The sequence below is a fragment of the Lissotriton vulgaris genome, unplaced genomic scaffold, assembly GCF_964263255.1.
Source record: "Lissotriton vulgaris unplaced genomic scaffold, aLisVul1.2 SCAFFOLD_741, whole genome shotgun sequence".
Lineage (NCBI taxonomy): Eukaryota > Metazoa > Chordata > Amphibia > Caudata > Salamandridae > Lissotriton > Lissotriton vulgaris.
The window spans coordinates 876,667-894,996 of NW_028248381.1; the positions used below are offsets into that span (position 1 = coordinate 876,667).

The 18,330-nt window shown below is 50.4% G+C and overlaps 1 protein-coding gene across 4 annotated transcripts in view; it reads right to left on the reverse strand.

Moving 5' to 3' along the window:
- DGKZ (diacylglycerol kinase zeta) overlaps positions 1-15,480 on the reverse strand; it is a 502,570-nt gene extending 487,090 nt beyond the window's left edge. For 2 of the 4 annotated variants that reach the window (XM_086949968.1, XM_086949967.1), the window contains exon 1: positions 15,354-15,480. The gene's annotated coding sequence lies outside the window, so the exon portion shown is untranslated. The remainder of the gene's footprint in view (positions 1-15,353) is intronic. The other 2 variants (XM_086949970.1, XM_086949969.1) reach the window with 1 other exon arrangement.
- Between the last annotated feature and the right edge of the window lie 2,850 nt (positions 15,481-18,330).

Below are 18,330 nucleotides of genomic sequence, written 5' to 3' on the forward strand. Positions count from 1 at the left end.
CCACAATACTCCTGTGAGGCACTGCAGCCTCCAGGGAGGTACCAGGGTACCCCTGTGAGGCACTGCAGCCTCCAAGGAGATACCACGGTACCCCTGTGAGGCACTGCAGCCTCCAGGGAGGTACCACTGTACTCTTGTGAGGCAACACAGCCTCCAGAGAGGTACCACAGTACCCCAGTGAGGCAATGCCGCCTCCAGAGAGGTACCACAATACTCCTGTGAGGCGCTGCAGCCTCCAGAGAGGTACCACGGTACTCCAATGAAGCACCGCAGCCTCCAGAGAGGTACCACTGTAATCCAGTGAGGCACTGCAACCTCCAGAGAGTTACCACAGTACCCCTGTGAGGCACCACAGCCTCCAGAGAGGTACCACAGTACTCCAGTAAGGCACTGGAGCCTCCAGGGAGGTACCATGGTACTCCTGTGAGGCACTGCATCCTCCAGGGAGGTACCACGGTACCCCTGTGAGGCACTGCAGCCTCCAGGGAGGTACCACGGTACTCCAGTCAGGCACCGCAGCCTCCAGAGAGGTACCATGGTACTCTTGTGAGGCACTGCAGCCTCCAGGTAGGTACCACGGTACCCCTGTGAGGCACTGCAGCCTCCAGGGAGGTACCACGGTACCCCTGTGAGGCACCGCAGCCTCCAGGGAGATACCACGGTACTCCAGTGAGGCACTGCAGCCTCCAGGGAGGTACCATGGTACCTCTGAGAGGCACTGCAGCCTCCAGGGTGGTACCACAGTACTGCTTTGAGGCACCGCAGCCTCCAGGGAGGTACCATGGTACTCCTGTGAGGCACTGCAGCTTCCAGGGAGGTACCATGGTACTCCTGTGAGGCACCGGAGCCTCCAGGGAGGTACCACGGTACTCCAGTGAGGCACTGCAGGAGATACCACGGTACTCCTGTGAGGCGCTGCAGCCTCCAGAAAGGTACCACGGTACTCCAGTGAGGCACTGCAGCCTCCAGGAAGGTACCACAATACTCCTGTGAGGCGCTGCTGCCTCCACAATGGTACCACGGTACTCCAGTGAGGCACTGAAGCCTTCAGAAAGGTACCACAGTACTCCTGTGAGGCGCTGCTGCCTCCACGGTGGTACCACTGTACTCCTGTGAGGCACCGGAGCCTCCAGGGAGGTACAACTGTACTCCTGTGAGGCACTGCAGCCTCCAGAGAGGTACCACAGTACTCCTGTGAGGCACTGCAGCCTCCAGGGAGGTACCACGGTACCCCTGTGAGGCACTGCAGCCTCCAAGGAGATACCCAGGTACCCCTGTGAGGCACTGCAGCCTCCAGGGAGGTACCACGGTACTCCTGTGAGGCAACACAGCCTCCAGAGAGGTACCACAGTACCCCAGTGAGGCAATGCAGCCTCCAGAGAGGTACCACAGTACTCCTGTGAGGCGCTGCAGCCTCCAGAGAGGTACCACGGTACTCCAATGAAGCACCGCAGCCTCCAGAGAGGTACCACTGGAATCCAGTGAGGCACTGCAACCTCCAGAGAGTTACCACAGTACCCCCGTGAGGCACCACAGCCTCCAGAGAGGTACCACAGTACCCCAGTGAGGCAATGCAGCCTCCAGAGAGGTACCACAGTACTCCAGTGAGGCACTGCCGCCTCCAGGGAGGTACCATGGTACTCCTGTGAGGGACCGCAGCCTCCAGAGAGGTACCACAGTACCCCTGTGAGGCAACGCAGCCTCCAGGAAGGTACCACGGTACCCCTGTGAGGCTCTGCAGCCTCCAGGGAGGTACCATGGTACCCCTGTGAGGCATTGGAGCCTCCAGGGAGGTACCACAGTACCCCTGTGAGGCAACGCAGCCTCCAGGAAGGTACCACGGTACCCCTATAAGGCTCTGCAGCCTCCAGGGAGGTACCACGGTACCCCTGTGAGGCACTGCAGCCTCCAGGGAGGTACCATGGTACTCCTGTGAGGAACTGCAGCCTCCGGGGAGGTACCACAGTACTCCTGTGAGGCACCGCAGCCTCCAGGGAGTTACCATGGTACTCCTGTGAGGCACTGCAGCCTCCAGGGAGGTACCATGGTACTCCTGTGAGGCACCGCAGCCTCCAGGGAGGTACCACAGTACTCCTGTGAGGCACCGGAGTCTCCAGGGAGGTACCATGGTACTCCAGTGAGGCACTGCAGGAGATACCACGGTACTCCTGTGAGGCGCTGCAGCCTCCAGAAAGGTACCACGGTACTCCAGTGAGGCACTGCTGCCTCCACGGTGGTACCACGGTACTCCAGTGAGGCACTGCAGCCTCCAGAAAGGTACCACAGTACTCCTTTGAGGCGCTGCTGCCTCCACAGTGGTACCACGGTACTCCTGTGAGGCACTGCAGCCTCTAGAGAGGTAAAACGGTACCCCTGTGCGACACAACAGCCTTCAGAGAGGTACCACTGTACTTCTGTGAGGAACCGGAGCCTCCAGGGAGGTACAACGGTACTCCTGTGAGGCACTGAGGCCTCCAGAGAGGTACCACAATACTCCTGTGAGGCACTGCAGCCTCCAGGGAGGTACCAGGGTACCCCTGTGAGGCACTGCAGCCTCCAAGGAGATACCACGGTACCCCTGTGAGGCACTGCAGCCTCCAGGGAGGTACCACTGTACTCTTGTGAGGCAACACAGCCTCCAGAGAGGTACCACAGTACCCCAGTGAGGCAATGCAGCCTCCAGAGAGGTACCACAATACTCCTGTGAGGCGCTGCAGCCTCCAGAGAGGTACCACGGTACTCCAATGAAGCACCGCAGCCTCCCGAGAGGTACCACTGTAATCCAGTGAGGCACTGCAACCTCCAGAGAGTTACCACAGTACCCCCGTGAGGCACCACAGCCTCCAGAGAGGTACCACAGTACCCCAGTGAGGCACCGCAGCCTCCAGAGAGGTACCACAGTACTCCTGGGAGGAGCTGCAGCCTCCAGGGAGGTACCACAGTACTCCTGTGAGGCACTGCAGCCTCCAGAGAGGTACCACGGTACCCCTGTGAGGCACCACAGCCTCCAGGGAGGTACCACTGTACTCTAGTGAGGCACCGCAGCCTCCAGGGAGGTACCACGGTACCCCTGTGAGGCACTGCAGCCTCCAAGGAGGTACCACGGTACTCCTGTGAGGCACTGCAGCCTCCAGGGAGGTACCACAGTACTCCCATCGGAGCCGCCATCCATGCTTCGCCCCCTTGGGCATCGTGGTCCAATGATAAACAACAAAAATAAATAAATGTGGGTTGAAGGCCCGTGGCCAGGGTCTGCGGCCAGCGGCGGGGTGGGTCACAGCCTCTGGTCAGACCCTAGAGCCAATCCCGAAGGCCATACGCAGCCCGGGCATTGGCTGCATGTTACCCAAGGGGGCAGGGTGTTTGCTTAAGTTTCAATATTATCAACAAAATAAACGGAAAAGGTGGAAGTGACCTTATTGTTAGATATGATAAAAATACTTTACCTTACATTAAAAAAAGCTTAATTGATAAAACACAACTTAAAGTGATGTTAATGATATGTGTTGAAATAAGATAAAAATGTTCATTTTAAAAACAAAAAAAGTGGCATTTACCACTGAGCTAACTAATAAATTGCTCCTCAGCCGTGTACTGCCTGCGTCCTCACATCCTCCATCACTCATGACTTGTTAAATGACATCACAGATGACATCATTCGGCCATCGAGATACCCTCCTATAAGGTTTATGGATTTGAACTAATTCTTAAAGACTTCATATGACTTGCAATTTCAGTCAATAGGACGAGGCCTACATTTGTCACCGAAAAGGCCCCCCTGCCAGGCCCTGTGGACAACTCCCTGTAGTATCATAAAAGCACCCAACACACACTCCGGCCACCGTGGTTTGCAACCATAGAGCCTTGTGTGCAAAGCCAGTGCGCGGTAAGCACCCTTAGATTCAACGATATTCAACGGTCTGTAACGCTTCTAGAATCTTTAGCCAAGTTCTGGAAATAAACATTCACAACTCATAAATGTCCTTTACACCTATTCAAGATGAGCGCGGCCAGACATCCACCGGGGAGAAGCTGTTGTTAGCCGAAGCTTTGGACTTTCTCACAGATTTTTGGAACAGGCTTTGGCATTAAGCCACACCCCACTTTCCAATAAAGCTCTGTAACCCACATCAGGTGCGCTCAGCCTTTACCTCGCTTAACACGGAATACGATGCGCAAAGTGTCCAGTGCAGAAGACTCAACACAGCAGCACAGGAACTTACAGGAGGGTCTTGGCCCGTGCCTTCCTGCTACAAGCTGCAGGAACTTACAGGAGGGTCTTGTGGCCTGTGCCGTCCTGCTACAAGCTGCAGGAACTTACAGGAGGGTCTTGTGGCCTGTGCCATCCTGCTACAAGCTGCAGGAACTTACAGGAGGGTCTTGTGGCCTGTGCCGTCCTGCTACAAGCTGCAGGAACTTACAGGAGGGTCTTGTGGCCTGTGCCATCCTGCTACAAGCTGCAGGAACTTACAGGAGGGTCTTGTGGCCTGTGCCGTCCTGCTACAAGCTGCAGGAACTTACAGGAGGGTCTTGGCCCGTGCCTTCCTGCTACAAGCTGCAGGAACTTACAGGAGGGTCTTGTGGCCTGTGCCGTCCTGCTACAAGCTGCAGGAACTTACAGGAGGGTCTTGTGGCCTGTGCCATCCTGCTACAAGCTGCAGGAACTTACAGGAGGGTCTTGTGGCCTGTGCCGTCCTGCTACAAGCTGCAGGAACTTACAGGAGGGTCTTGTGGCCTGTGCCATCCTGCTACAAGCTGCAGGAACTTACAGGAGGGTCTTGTGGCCTGTGCCTCCTGCTACAAGCTGCGGAAACCTATTGAGTCGAAAATATGATAAAAATCCTCGATGGTTCACCGGCATATCCAGTCTTAGATAGAATTCCGTTCTGTCCCTAATTTTACCACAGCCTGAGGTACATAAGTGTTTACGCGGTGAGTCTTCAGCCCGAGTTCTTGTGTGCACTCAAAAGATACTTTTTTACTTCTGCAGTGACTAATTTTGTTATTTTCTCAGGTGAGTTAAAAACAGAGCATAGGCCAAGATTAGTCAGGGTAGTTTTTATAGCTCAACCGTGGTATACGCGAACTTTAATTCAGACTCAAACAATCTCTTAATATTAATCGATTAAACCCAATCCTTCTGTAGTCCACATAGAGCATCATAACAGTATCAGGTGCAGGCGCGTATAGTCAACGAAATAACATGCGTCATCATTCCCTTAGGTATTTGTTTTCTGCCGATTGTATTAAAGTAGAAGATCTGTAATCCCACATTTCTGCCCCATAAATTGCAGTAGGGACACACACAGCGCTACAGAGGTGTACTATGCACTTTATGTGACAGTGACCTAAACGCCTGGAGAGAGCGTCAGCACTAAAGGCCCCCTGTCAAAGGATGAGTGTGTGATTTCAAAAATGGCGCCCAGGACAGTCTGTCATCCAGCAGCGTGCCTCGGTGCCTGAACCTATCCACCTTACCTATACTGTTATCCTTTATCACATATTTTCTAGCCTTGGAGCCTATGGGTCCTAACGTCATAGTGTATACGATTTAGTAAAATTAATTTTTAATCCCAAATTTTCCATAAATTCATCACATTGGTTCAATAAAGGCCATTTGCTGCCTGGTAAATTAGAACGTTATCATCCACATACAGCAAGGCGGGTATCCGTCTACGTCAATTCAATTCAGTTTATTAAAGTTTTGGCCCACCGATGAGCTCCACTTAAAAAGATACACACCAGTTAATACATAAAATGCAATAAAACCATGTGACAACGCAGTAATGACAAGGCAGTCCGAATATTTTTTTTTCAACATATAGCAGTTTCAGGGAGTAACATTTGGAATTTAGCAGCGAACACTGAGGAAACAGGGCATATCCTAAATATCCGAAATTGTGCATATAACAATTAGAAAGCAACTGGGATAACATACAGCAATTTCATGGAGCAAAGTTTGCAATTAGCAGCCAACAACGAGAGAACAGGGCATATCCTGAATTGTGCAAATAAGAGATAGAAAGCAACCAGATCATGTGCAAATTTACTATTAAGGTTAAAAATAAAATAAGCAAAAGCCTTTAAAATGGCAGACAGAACAGTGCGAAACATATTCGTATTTAAGAGAGGATATTACAACTACAAAGAAGGTTAACGGCTCAGAAATGATATCTCATTTAAAAAATATACAATCAAAATATGTACATAAATTCCTTTAAAAAGTTGAACAATTTTACATAAACTGTTTCATTTTTGGGACTAAAAAGAAAGTTGTGAGCTATCAGTCTAAATCCTATCCTTGGGACGTCTTTACAATTATCCTTTAAAAACCGATCTAATTAATTAATATATCAAATAAAAAGAAAAGGAGCTAAAATACAGCCCTGTCGGACCCCTCTCAGTTTAAAGTGCATAGTGCCAAATCTTACCCTTGCCACGAGCCCCATATGTAGGTTGTGCAAAAGTCCAGCTATAGCTTTATCCATCCCCATGTCCCTCAGCACTGCCCATAGCTTAGATCTTACCACTGTGTCAAATGCTGTGCTGAGGCCCATGAAGGATAAGTGTATACTTTCTTTTTTAGCCACCGTATACTTGTTAACCATGAGATATAGATTCAAGTTCTGTTCAATCGTGCCACGTCCCGACCTGAATCTATACTGCCCTACCCAACATCTTTACTTCTGCATCTATCAAAGAGATCGGACGATAGCAGGCTGGGTGAGCGCGGTTCCCCTTTTTAAAAACAGGTATTATGATCGATTCCTTCCACGTACTGGAAGGTGAACACGGGCTGCAGTATTCAGAAGTTGGGTACCCAGGGGTGCTTAAAGATCTATCCATGATTTAAAAAGGTCACCAGGAACCCCTTCTGGGCCAGTGCCTTCCCTGCGGATATGCTTTTCCTCACCTCTTCCAGTTCAGAGTGGACAATATTTTCTGTAGTAGGGCCGACAATTGTAGTATATTCGCCGTCTGCTGCATATTTGCGACGGAAATGATCTTCCCATTTTTGCGCAGGTATAAGAGCACGTAAGTCCACTACTGTGCCCTCATTAAATAGCGGCTGATTTACCACCCTCCAGAAGTCTGCGCTATCCCTTGCGTTGCAGGCCTCCTCAAGCTCATCTCACGCGTCTCTCTTCAGGGCATCTAGTCTTTCCTTACGGGCTACCACATAAGCCCGCCTGGCCGCCTAGACTGCACAGCCGCCTCGGTGTAGATTTGAATGCTATCATCAGAGCTTTATGGGTCTTTGAACAATTCTTGTCAAACCATTTAGGACCTGAACTAATAACCTTAACATCATATCTGGCCAGGGCTCGCGGAGTCCGTGGAAAAGGAGGCTGGAATGACCGAATCATAGTTCAAGTTCAAAAATGTATATAGCGCACTACTCACCCAGAGTGTCTCAAGGCGCTTGAGGGAGGGAGGAGTATTTACTTATCGAATATCCAAGTTTTTAATTGCTTTCTGAAGGAGAGGTGGTTCTGAGTCAGGCGGAGGTGGGTGGGGATAATAGGCATCTATATTGAAACAGACCTCAGATTAGAGACTACACTTCTCAACAAGATTCCTTAAAAAGTCCACCAAGAGTACTTTCCCCCAACTAACACGCCTCCCTTGAGTTCTGGTCATTAACAGGTCTTGATGGATGTTGGGTCCTTTCCTCAACACAGGCGTCGCAAGGATGTAGGTTAAAATCTCCCGCCAACAAAACTATTGGCGAGAAGGACCCCTCTAACACCGCCTTTTCATAAAAACCCCTAAACTCTATCTCCTGGGGTATCTTTGAGGAAAGTGAATTGTACACATTAATCAAGATGTAATTATAATGGGCAATCTATAGTATTGATGTCATTACGCATGTCATGAGTTTGAAAATACTTGCTGTTCTAAGCAGTGCATGGTGTACGGGCAGCTCAGTGGACTAGAACCGGTGAAAGTCAATGTTTTTTGTAAGTTAGTTTTTAACTCAGTTCAACAACCTCATATATATTTTCGATTCCATAAAATATTTTAAGGGTGTGCGTCGAAATCTGCACAACGAGGAGCCTTTGCATTCATAGGGTTGGGTAACTAGGCCAGCACCAGAAATGCGAGAGAAGGATCCCGGCTCCCCAGGGGCAGAGGGGCCCCGCTATCAGGTGGCACCGGGGGCCAGGAGGCTTAGGGGCCTATTGAACACCAATTATGGAGACGCGTCTGGCAGTGGCGTCCATTTCAGTTGCTTGCACCGGGGCCCAGGACTCTCCTGAAATGCCTCTGAGCGTGACACTGCTGAGGATCACACCGCTGAGCATGACTCAGCAAAGCGTGGCACGTGGTGTGGACACCGCTGAGCGTGACACCACTGCACATCACACAGCTCAGCGTGAAACTGCTGAGCGTGACACTGCTGAGGATCACACCGCTGAGTGTGACATCACTGAGCATGACACTGCTGAGGATCACACCGCTGAGTGTGACATCACTGAGCGTGACCCTGCTGAGCGTGATACCACAGCGCATGAGACTGCTGAGCATGACACTGCAACGCGTGACACTGCTGAGTGTGATACCGCTGAGCATGAGACTGCTGAGCATTTATGTATTTATTTATTTATTCAAAGTTTTATATAGCGCGAACAAGATCTTTGCAGATATCAGAGCGCTTTACTGATATAGAGGGAGGGGACAACAGAGGGTGATTAAACAAATTCTTGAATACAATATAATAGTAGGTAGTAGGTGAGTTGCAGGGTAAGAAAGCAATCAAATACGAGTATAACACAATAAACAGCATGACACTGCTGAGTGTGATACCACTGAGCATGAGACTGCTGAGCATGAGCTGAATATTCCCTCTGCTGTGCTATTATCGCTCCTGGTACAACATAGTGGCACGAGTACTCCCTCCGCTCTTTCAATACGACCAAGGTAGAAGATAGTGACATAAGTACTCTCTCTGCTGCACCATTACTGACCCATGGACAACATAGTGTCCTGAGTACTCCCTCAGCTGTGCTATTATTGACCCAGGGACAACATGGTGCCACGAATACTCGAGCCCCTGTTCCCGTACTCTCCCAATGCACAGTATGGTGTTAGAAGCTCTCTCTCCACTCTGGCATTACTGACCCATGACACAACATTGCATCACAAGTACTCTCTTCCCTGTGCAAATACTAGTCCAAAGCACACCATGGTGTTACAGGTGTTCCCTCCACTGAGTCGGTAGTGACCCAAGACACATGTTGGTGTTACAAGCCCTCTCTCTGCTGTGCCAGTTGTGGCCACTGCACAAGAGGGTATAACGAGCACTCTCCACACTGTGCCAGTACTGGTCCAAGGCAGAGCATGGCATTACACCCACTCAGACTGCTGTGCCAGTACTGGCCAAGGAACAGGATGGCGGTGCAGGCACTCACACAGATGTGCCAGTACTGGCAAGGCACAGGATGGCGGTGCAAGCACTCACACAGCTGTGCCAGTACTGGTAAGGCACAGGGTGGCGGGGCAAGCACTCACACAGATGTGCCAGTACTGGCAAGGCACAGGATGGCGGTGCAAGCACTCACACAGCTGTGCCAGTACTGGCAAGGCACAGGATGGCGGTGCAAGCACTCACACAGCTGTGCCAGTACTGGCAAGGCGCAGGATGGCGGTGCAAGCACGCACACAGATGTGCCAGTACTGGCAAGGCACAGGATGGCGGTGCAAGCACTCACACAGCTGTGCCAGTACTGGCAAGGCACAGGATGGCGGTGCAAGCACTCACACAGCTGTGCCAGTACTGGCAAGGCAGAGGATGGCGGTGCAAGCACTCACACAGCTGTGCCAGTACTGGTAAGGCAGAGGATGGCGGTGCAAGCACTCACACAGCTGTGCCAGTACTGGTAAGGCACAGGATGGCGGGGCAAGCCCCCACACAGCTGTGCCAGTACTGGTAAGGTACAGGATGGCGGTGCGAGCACTCACACAGATGTGCCAGTACTGGCGAGGCACAGGATGGCGGTGCAAGCACTCACACAGATGTGCCAGTACTGGCAAGGCACAGGATGGCGGTACAAGCACTCACACAGCTGTGCCAGTACTGGTAAGGCACAGGATGGCGGTGAAAGCACTCACACAGCTGTGGCAGTACTGACCAAGGCACAGGATGGCGGTGCAAGCACTCACACAGCTGTGCCAGTACTGGCAAGGCACAGGATGGCGGTGCAAGCACTCACACAGCTGTGCCAGTACTGGTAAGGCAGAGGATGGCGGGGCAAGCACTCACACAGCTGTACCAGTACTGGTAAGGCACAGGATGGCGGTTCAAGCACTCACACAGCTGTGCCAGTACTGGTAAGGCACAGGATGGCGGTGCAAGCACTCACACAGCTGTGGCAGTACTGGTAAGGCAGAGGATGGCGGGGCAAGCACTCACACAGCTGTACCAGTACTGGTAAGGCACAGGATGGCGGTGAAAGCACTCACACAGCTGTGGCAGTACTGACCAAGGCACAGGATGGCGGTGCAAGCACTCACACAGCTGTGCCAGTACTGGTAAGGCAGAGGATGGCGGGGCAAGCACTCGCACAGCTGTACCAGTACTGGTAAGGCACAGGATGGCGGTGAAAGCACTCACACAGCTGTGGCAGTACTGACCAAGGCACAGGATGGCGGTGCAAGCACTCACTCACACAGCTGTGCCAGTACTGGTAAGGCAGAGGATGGCGGGGCAAGCACTCGCACAGCTGTACCAGTACTGGTAAGGCACAGGATGGCGGTGCAAGCACTCACACAGCTGTGGCAGTACTGACCAAGGCACAGGATGGCGGTGCAAGCACTCACACAGATGTGCCAGTACTGGTAAGGCACAGGATGGCGGTGCAAGCACTCACACAGCTGTGCCAGTACTGACCAAGGTAGAGCATGGAATTACACCCACTCACACAGCTGTGCCAGTACTGGTAAGACACATCATTGTGCAAAGGGAAGGGCAATCTTCTCTCTTTCCGCACAGAGGGTGCAGTGTGGGTCTAATATAGAGATACGAAAAGTTCACAACCCTTGTTTTTTTACGCACTCAACAGAGATCGTAAGCTGTCATGTTTACAACATTAAAGTGAAAGAGAAGCTTGCAATCCTCCAATCGAAGCATCATTTAAGGTAACAGTCGGTCATTGGTTCACACGTCATCACAGAAATCAGGAAGGACCGTTATGATTGGTTAGTCCAATGTGGATGGGAGAAGAAGAAATCAGCAGAGGCGAGTGAAGAAAAGACAGCAATAACTTAGAGACATAGAGAGAGACTGGTGCAGAGAGAGAGAGAGGTGGATGCGAGAGAGAGATGGGGTGAGACAGGAGGGAGGCCTTGTACAGAGAGAGCAGAGACAAGGGAGAAAAGAGGGATAGAGAAGGAGAGAGACGAACAAGAGAGGAGGTTAGAGACAGCTGGGACAGAGAAGGCCAGATTAAGAAAGAGAGGATATAGAAGAGAGCATGAAGAGAGTGCAGAGACAGAAGAGAGAGAGGAATTGAGAGAGGGGGGGGCGGGACAGATGGGACAGAGAGGACCAGTCTAGGAGAGAGAGCATGAACAGGGTGCAGAGACAGATAGGAGAGAGGAGAAGAGAGAGAGGAGAAGCGAGAGAGGAGGAGAGAGAGAGGAGCAGAGACATCTGGGACAGAGAGGGTCAGTCTAGGAGAGAGAGGAACAAGACAGGAGGTTAGAGACAGCTGGGATAGAGAAGGCCAGACTAGGAAAGACTAAGAAAGAGAGGATATAGAAGAGAGTGCAATGACAGAAGAGAGACAGGAGAAGAGAGAGAGGAGATGCGAGAGAGGAGAAGAGAGAGAGGGGGAGAGACAGCTGGGACTTAGAAGGCCAAACTAGGAAAGAGAGGATAAAGAAGAGAGCATGAAGAGAGTGCAGAGACAGATGGGAAAGGGAGTACTAGTGGAAGAAAAAGGGGGTAGAGACAGCTGGGACAGATAAGGCCAGCGTAGGAGAGAGAGGGTAAAGAAGAGAGCATGAAGAGAGTGCAGCGACAGAAGAGAGAGAGGAATTGAGAGAGGGGGGGAGAGACAGCTGGGACAGAGAGGGCCAGTCTAGGAGAGAGAGCCTGAAGAGAGTGCAGAGACAGAGGAGAGTGCAGAGATAAAAGAGAGTGCAGAGACAGAAGAGAGAGAGGAGAAGAGAGAGGGGGTAGAGACAGCTGGGACAGAGAAGGCCAGCCTAGAAGAGAGAGGGTAAAGAAGAGAGAATTAAGAGAGTGCAGAGACAGATGGGAGAGAGGGTGACAGTGGAAGAGAGAGAGGGGATAGAGACAGCTGGGACACAGCGGGCCAGTCTGGGAGAGAAAGGATAAAAAAGAGAGCATAAAGAGAGTGCAGAGGCAGAAGAGAGACAGGAGAAGAGAGGGAGGGTAGAGGGAGCTGGGACAGAGAAGGCCAGTCTAAGAGAGAGAAGATAAAGAGGAGAGCATGAAGAGAGTGCAGAGAGAGTGAGGAGTTGAGAGAGAGGGGGTAGAGACAGCTGGGACAGAGAGGGCCAGTCTAGGCGACAGAGGAAGAAGACAAGAGGCTAGAGACAGCTGGGATAGAGAAGGCCAGACTAGGAAAGAGAGGATAAAGAAGAGAGTGCAGAGACAGAAGAGAGAGGGGAGAAGAGAGAGGGGTAGAGACAGCTGGGACAGAGAAGGCCAGCCTAGAAGAGAGAGGGTAAAGAAGAGAGAATTAAGAGAGTGCAGAGACAGAAGAGAGAGAGGAAATGAGAGAGGGGGTAGAGACAGCTGGGACAGAGAAGGCCAGCCTAGAAGAGAGAGGGTAAAGAAGAGAGCATGAAGAGAGTGCAGAGACAGAAGAGAGACAGGAGAAGAGAGAGAGAGGGGGTAGAGACAGTTGGGACAGAAAAGGCCAGCCTAGGAGAGAGAGGGTAAAGAAGAGAGCATCAAGAGAGTGCAGAGACACAAGAGAGAGAGAAATTGAGAGGGGAGGGAGAGACAGCTGGGACAGAGAATGCCAGTCTAGGAGAGAGAGCACGAAGAGAGTGCAAAGACAGAAGAAAGTGTAGAGATAAAAGAGAGTGCAGAGACAGAAGAGAGAGAGGAGAAGAGAAGAGAGAGAGGGGGGGGGGTAGAAAAGGCTGGGACAGAGAAGGCGAGCCTAGAAGAGAGAGGGTAAAGAAGAGAGAATCAAGAGAGTGCAGAGACAGAGGGGAGAGAGTGTGACAGTGGAAGAGAGAGAGAAGTTAGAGACAGCTGGGACACAGCGGGCCAGTCTAGGAAAGAAAGGATAAAGCAGAGAGCATGAAGAGAGTGCAGAGGTAGAAGAGAGACAGGAGAAGAGAGAGGGGGGAGAGACAGATGGGACAGAGAGAGCCAGTCTAGGAGAGAGAGGGTAAAGAAGAGAGCATGAAGAGAGTGCAGAGGTAGAAGAGAGACAGGAGAAGAGAGAGGGGGGAGAGACAGATGGGACAGAGAGGGCCAGTCTAGGAGAGAGAGGGTAAAGAAGAGAGCATGAAGAGAGTGCAGAGGTAGAAGAGAGACAGGAGAAGAGAGAGGGAGGGTAGAGGGAGCTGGGACAGAAAAGGCCAGCCTAGGAGAGAGAGGGTAAAGAAGAGAGCATCAAGAGAGTGCAGAGACACAAGAGAGAGAGAAATTGAGAGGGGAGGGAGAGACAGCTGGGACAGAGAATGCCATTCTAGGAGAGAGAGCATGAAGAGAGTGCAGAGCCAGAAGAGAGTGTAGAGATAAAAGAGAGTGCAGAGACAGAATAGAGAGAGGAGAAGAGAGAGAGGGGGGTAGAAAAGGCTGGGACAGAGAAGGCGAGCCTCGAAGAGAGAGGGTAAAGAAGAGAGAATCAAGAGAGTGCAGAGACAGAGGGGAGAGAGTATGACAGTGGAAGAGAGAGAGAAGGTAGAGACAGCTGGGACACAGCGGGCCAGTCTAGGAGAGAAAGGAAAGAGAAGAGAGCATGAAGAGAGTGCAGAGACAGATGGGAGAGAGATGAAGAGAGAGAGGGGAGTTATGAGAGAGGGGGTAGAGACAGCTGGGACAGAGGAGGCCAGTCTAGGAGAGAGAGGATAAAGCAGAGAGCATCAAGACAGTGCAGAGACAAAGGGGAGAGAGGGTGACAGAGGAAGACAGAGAGAGAAGAGAAGAGAGAGAGACGGGGTAGGGAGGACCAGAGATATGCAGAGAGACCCCACAATAGAGGAGTTAGCAGAGTGCAGACGGAGAGGGTGGCAGAAGAAGAGAGAGGCAGTGGAGAGGACAGAAATAGACGGGGCAGGGAGGAGCAGAGAATGCAAGAGAGAGGAATAAGGGTGGAACACAGCAAGGAAAAACAGAAAGTGGAGCAGGAAAGAACTGGCAGACACTAAACACAAGAGTAATGGGAGGAGGAAGAAGCAGGCATCAACAGGCATGAAGAGGCAGGAGTAAGCATCACAAAGCAGGAGCAGGCACCAACAGTCACGATGAGGTGGAGCAGGAAGGCATGAAGAGGCAGGAGCAGGCATCTGGAGGAAGGAGCAGGCACCACCAGTCATGATGAGGTGGAGCAGGGAGGCAGGAAGAGGCAGGAAGAGGCAGGAGCAGGCACCACCAGTCATGATGAGGTGGAGCAGGCTGAGAGGAAGAAACAGGAGTGCATGAAGAGGCAGGAGAAGGCAGCTGAACGCAGGGGCAGGCAACAACAGTCATGATGAGGTGAAGTAGGCATCAGCAGGCAGGAGCAGGCATGAAGAGGCAAGAGCTGGCATCAACAGTCATGATGAGGTGGAGAAGGCATCGGCTGGCAGGAGTGCATGAAGAGGCAGGGGCAGGCACCAGCAATCATGATGAGGTGTAGCAGGCATCAGCAGGCAGGAAGAGGCAGGAGCAGGCATGAAGAGGCAGGAGCCGGAATTAACAACCATGGAGAGGCAGAAGCAGGCACCAACAGGCAGGAAGAGGCGGGAGTAGGCAGATAAATGCATAACCATGCACTAGGAAGCAGGTGTAGGCATGAGGATTCAGGAGGAGTCATTAAGAGGCATGGACAGACAGGAGATGATATAGGAAGGGAGGAGAAGGCATCAGTAGGCATTAGAGAGCAGGCAACAGCAGACATGAAGAGGCAGGTCTAGGCATGAAGAAAGAGGAGCAGGTACGAACAGGCAGGAGCAGGCATTAGTAGAGATTAAGAATCAGGAGCAGGGATGAAGAAACAGCAGCAGATATGAACAGACAGGCTTCAGCAGGCACAAGCACCCGCCAGCTAGAGACAGTCAGACGCTGATTAGAGAGCAGGCAGGGAAGAAGGTAAATCTAGGATAGTTATTGATCAGTGTTCCCACTACCAGGGCTAAAGCAAGCCAATAAAAAAGCCACATACTTATACACGGCCGGCCTGTGCTGCAGGGTCCGGGGTCCGCGGCGGCCATGATGCAGCCCGAGCAGGCATGGAAGGATGGCTTTGTAGGGCAGGTGCAGTCTGGGGACACAGAGAGAGGCATCATCGACTATGACAAGGACAAGGGGTGCATCAAGACAATGGAAGGGGCCACCACCAGACAATTGCGCCCATGATTGCTGAGGGCCCGCTGTGGGACAGACAAGCCAATGCACGATCCACCGACCCGCTGCAGCATCACAGCCATCACAGGCATGGCACGAGAGAGTGGCAACACAACACAAACCCATTGACCCGCTGCAGCATCACAAACATGACAGGCATGGCACGAGAGAGTGGCAATGCAACACCAACCCACTGACCGGCTGCAGCATCATAGCCATCACAGGCATGGCACGAGAGTGGCAACACAACACAAACCCACGGACCCGCTGCAGCATCACACCTATCACAGGCATGGCACGAGAGAATGGCAATGCAACACCAACCCACTGACCCGCTACAGCCATCACAGGCGTAGACTGAGAGAGTGACAATGCAACGCAGACCCACTGACCCGCTGCAGCATCACACACATGACAGGCATGGCATGAGAGAGTGGCAACACAACACAAATCCACTGACCCGCTGCAGCACCACACCCATCACTGGCATGGCACGAGAGATGGCAATGCAACCCAGACCCACTGACCTGCTGCAGCATCACACACATGACAGGCATGGCACGAGAGAGTATCAATGCAACAAAAACCCAAACAAACAACTGAAGCCACAAACGCAGTCCAATTGCATAGTACCAACAGTAGCAACAAAACGACGGAATATTTGCAGCCAGACATTCACCAGTCCTAGGAGCAGCATCGCATTATACAGGACCAATCAATACCAACCCGTTGGCCAGTTCTAACCACCCGAACATCCCTGTTTATTGTACCCACCCAAAAGCAAGGTCTCTGAAACAACTTCCATCACACAAACAGTCCTATGATATAACACCAAACCATGATGAACCCACTGAAAGAACTGCAGTCACACATCAAGCTCCACTGTATAGTACTGAACTGGTACAAACCCACTGTAAGTACTGTAGCCACTCAAATAATCACTGGAACAGCTGCTGAACTGTACACTACCACCCCAATACCCCGTTACAGAGCACCACCCACTGCAAAACACCTAGACCAACTACATTCGACCAGCTCTAGCACCACTGGCCCAGTGCTGAGTGTGTAACACACCAACTGCCAACCACAAGTCATAGCCCAAAGCAACAACCTACACCTAAAAAACGAACCAACACACACATCCAGAGGTTATTATGAAAACCAGACCACTTATAAACACCAATCAACACACCTGAACCCACACAAACACAGACCTATAGATGTATAACACCTCCCATCTATAGCCCACTACAGCAGTCCACATTAACCCTCAATGAGAATATATATATATATAAATATATATATATATATATAGCATGTATGTATGCGTGTGTGTGTTTGTGTGTGTGTGTGTGTGTATATATATATATATGCAGAACACATACATACTATATATATATATATAGTATGATGTATGCGTGTGTATGTGTTTGTGTATGTGTGTATATATATATACACACACACATATACATACTATATATATAGTATGTATGCGTGTGTGTGTTTGTGTGTGCGTGTATATATATATATATATATATATATATATATATAAATATATATCCACACCACCACGTACTTCCAAAGTACAGCTGCACTCCTAACAACCTAGGGTTTTTGGTCCTAAGTTTGGCTGAATATGGAATAAAGACTTCCTAAAAACCACTTACTTGTGTGGCGGAGATCATTGCTAGGAGTGCAGCTGTACTTTGGAAGTACGTGGTGGTGTGGATGTGACAGGGTCACCTTGAGCCCTGATTTGCTGCACCGACGCGCAGAGTGTCCCGGTTTCCAGTCAAGGAAAGTGAAAAAGGATATAAATATATATATATATATATACACACACGCACACAAACACACACACAAGCATACATAATATATATATATATATATATATATATATATATATATATATATATATATATATATATATATATATATATATATATATATATATATATATATATATATATATATATATATATATATATATATATATATATATATATATATATATATATATCCCTGCACCCAGAATGAGCTGTAAATAGAATAGTCAACAGCAGCATCGGCGTCTCCAGAGTCAACAACCAAAAAGTGTTAAACTGTGCGACACAAAGACAGACATTGCACAAAGATGTTGCAACAATCGCACCCAGGCCAGCTTGGTTGGGGGTTACTAGATATAAATATCACATGAGAAAGAAATGCAGATCCCACTCTGTCCACCAGGTGGCAGCATAGGCTTTAGATTAACACATTCTGTCCTCTCTTTGGAAATCCTACATCAAAGGTATGTTCAGATCTCGCCTTTTGACAGTATTCAGCTTGTCCTAAAGACCTGTTGTGTGCAACACCGGTACCTAAGAGTGCACTTCGGGCAGCCCAAAGCTGACACAAAGCTGCCTTTCTTGTCATCGCATCTGTTTGTCTCTTTTCAGTGCCTTTCCTTCCCTTGCTTCTGCTGGTCCCGCCCCTTTAGAACAGTCTGTTCCATCCTTTTGATTGAGCGACGTGTAGCCTTCCATTCTCAGAGAAACAGAAGGGTAACCCCGGAACTGGAAGGGACCTGGGGTCAGCTCAAAACAACAGTGATCCCCGGATTAAAGTTATAAGAAGCAATGCCTCCCTTCTGGTGAGTGAATGCCCACAGGTATGAACAGGTGTTCTGCCCCTTCAGAAAGTGAATGAGCCATAAATCTTGATTTTATCTTCACACATCTGCTGTCTATTCAGACACAGGGGTCAAAAGTCCCTTTGTCTTTTTACTAATTGTTGTTCTATCCTGGAAAATGCTC